Raw genomic sequence first — 3,205 nt, forward strand, 5'->3', positions numbered from 1 at the left:
CTGGTAGCCCCAGAATGTTAACATTCACTTAGACCTCAACTTCCTAGCTTAACATACTGTGTAATTAAATTAGGAAAAGAGGGCAAAATTAAGAAGCACTGGTCATATGTATCACAGAGTACAACATATTAACCACTTCTTAGTTCCCAAGGCAATACACCCTTTTCAAGTTGGGAAACAATTTTTACTCTCCTCAATCTTTCACACAGTGGGAGAGTCAACCTAAGAGTTCAATATGTTACCATAAATCTTCTGTCTCTCTAATCCAGTGGGAATAGGCCATAGGAAGGCATCACTCACAACAGGTCACACGGGAACTAGGAAATATGGCAAGAGCATTCAGTGATTCTCCTAAGTGCAGCTGCATGGGCAAGCAGGATAATAGGATCACTGGCTCCAGGTTCCTATGACTCTAGGGTCCTGGAGATTTGTCTATGCTTAGTCTAGTTAATGTACCAATCTATCCTTGAAACCCCTAGTGCTAAAAGGGAATAGTGCCTAAATGCCCTAAAGGCTTTTGTTGTAAAGGGGGTTTCCTGCCAGTAACAAATCAGATGCCAAGAAACAGCAGGGAGACAGATATGACTATGTTCTGGTCCTGACCACCATTATTTTCTTCTCTATCTCTTTGAACCTCTGTGTGCTAATCCTGGGTCTTAATTCATACACATAATCAAACCAATGTGGACCATGCTGTGGCATGGGAGCCAACCAACAAATGCCCCAGTACTGGCAGACTGTGTGGAAACACTAATGGTTACCGAGCAGTTTGCCAATAGATTAAGGACCACACCCCCCACATTTTAAAATGTCATTAACTAGAACAACTTCCTGTGTGACCCTAAATAAGTCCCTTAAACCCTCTAGCTCTCAATTTCTTCATCTATAAGGGAATTGGATTAGATGACCTCTAAGGACCGTTCTTGCTGGAAATCCTACGAGCCTATAAACCTGAGGTCAGATGAAAAAAAAACAGATCATGGCTAAAAGCTTCTGTCAGTCCCAGAAATAACAACAACAACAATAACAACAACAACAACAGCAACATTTATGTGCCAACACTGTGCTAAGTGCTTTATAATTGTTGTCCCATTTGATTCTCAGAATAACCCTAGAAGGTAAGTACTATTATTAATCTCCATTTTGCAGAAGAGGAAATTGAGGCAAATCGAGGTTAAGTGACTTATCCAGGGTCCCATAACTAGTAAGGGTCTGAGGCCAGAATTGAACTCAGGTTCTCTTCACTCCAGGTCCAGAGCTCTATCCACTGTGCCACCTAGCTATCCCCTAAAAATAAGCAACCCTTGATTTCCCTTGATTACAATTAGGGTCCCCTAGCTGAGTAAGAGGGTATGGTATAGAAGATACAACTTGTCATTATGTGAGATACATCAGACTCCTCTGTCACACCTACCTTGTAAAACTCACTCATCACTTTCATACTGAGTACATTACTACAGTAAGGGACTTGCCTAGGGTCACACAACTAGTAAGTGTCTGAGGCCCAATTTGACCTCAGGTCTTCCTGATTCTAGGTCCATCACTGTATCCATCGTGTCACCTACCTGCCAGTTTCTCCATGTTAGAGATAGACTAATGAGACAATCCTTTTCATAAGGAAAAAAAAATACATTTAATTTATTTAATTATTTTTAAAAGGCTCCAATGAAATTTGACTTACAGGAAAAATTTCTGCTTGAAGTTTTTGCAACAGATTTTAGAGAGGACCTAGTTTATGTACAAAGACATAAAGATGTAATAGAATCCTTTCAAAGAGCTCTCCTGCTAACAGTAAATCTTGGGGAACAATGAGCCTGACAGTTTCAGATTCCCTGGCTAGAGATAGAATATTATAGATGGGGGGAAAAGGGTGAGATGTTTTATAAAGGTTCTTTAGGTCCTATTCTTTTCAAATGAAATTTTATTCATGGGGCAAAAGGAAGGAAGTGACTTAGATTAAAATAGATGTCAAGGCTGGGTGTGGGGGTGATGGACCTTTCCCCATCAAGCAAAGCTTTGCGGACAGAATATACTCCTTCCCCAGAAGGGACCCGAGGCACTGAGGGAACTCTGCTATGGTTAGAAGAGAAGGCACAGCTAAGTTTGGTGTTTTGACAGGAATTCTATAGCGTAGCCCACTTGAAATACATTTTTTAAAAATAAAATAGCCTCATCGTATAGGCTGCTTTGAAAGGGAACACTGGCTTGCGGAGCTATTCAACACTCTGTTTTAATCACCTTCTGACTGTATTGAGGAGGATTTACTTTTAAAGGAGTTTGAGTATTTTCCTGGGGTTCTCGATACCTCCTTCCTTTTGGTTATAATTTAGAGTGTTCCCATTTCTGAACTCAAATAAATGCATCTATTTGGGCTTGTTAAAGTCTTAGAAAAACACATTTAAGTAGAAATTAGAATACAGAGGGAGTTCAATGGAGAATAAGGCCCTTTCTTCACAGAATTCACAAAGTTTAGGGCCTCAGAATCCCTTCTACCCCCAACCCGTACTCTAACAAGAATCTCTTTGCCAGCATCCCCAACAAGGGGATTTTCTTTTCTGGATGACCTCCAGTGAAGGGGAACGCCAGCTGTGAGCCTACTTTCTGAGGTCCAAGCTGGTGTGTCACACCTTGACCCATCAGGGAATTTTTTTGAACATAGGGGTCTATACCTGTCCTCTTGTCAATTTCCACCTATCCTTAACATGGGACAATAATGTGATCCAGCAATGTGTCGTTTTGGAAAGAGTATTAGCCTATGGATAAAATAACCTGGGTTCTAGTGACCCTAGGAAAATCACTTGACTCCCACTGAGGAGGCTGGAATGTATGATTTCTAAAATCTGTGTTGACTCAAAAATTCTACAGTTCTCTTTGGAGGGAATCTATGTTGTTATCTTCCAGTGACATAAGCTACTAAACTATAAGCTACTTGAGGGCAGGGATTGTGTCTCATCTAAACTTTTTAATCTCTTTCAGTACCTATCACAGTGATCTCTGCTCACCAAGGTACTTTATAAAATGCTTGATGAATGTTGTTGAATGATGATGACAGATTTGATCCGGAGGAAGTGTGGTACAATGGAAAGGGTGCTGAATTTGCAATTACAGGACCTGAGTTCAGTCTCATCTCTGCTACTATCTGTGTAACCTTGGGTGATACATTTAACCTCTCTGAGGCTCAGTTTCCCATTTGTAAAATGAAGGG

This window comes from Phascolarctos cinereus, unplaced genomic scaffold (assembly GCF_003287225.1).
Source record: "Phascolarctos cinereus isolate Bilbo 61053 unplaced genomic scaffold, phaCin_HiC Scaffold_9;HRSCAF=440, whole genome shotgun sequence".
In the NCBI taxonomy this organism is placed as follows: domain Eukaryota; kingdom Metazoa; phylum Chordata; class Mammalia; order Diprotodontia; family Phascolarctidae; genus Phascolarctos; species Phascolarctos cinereus.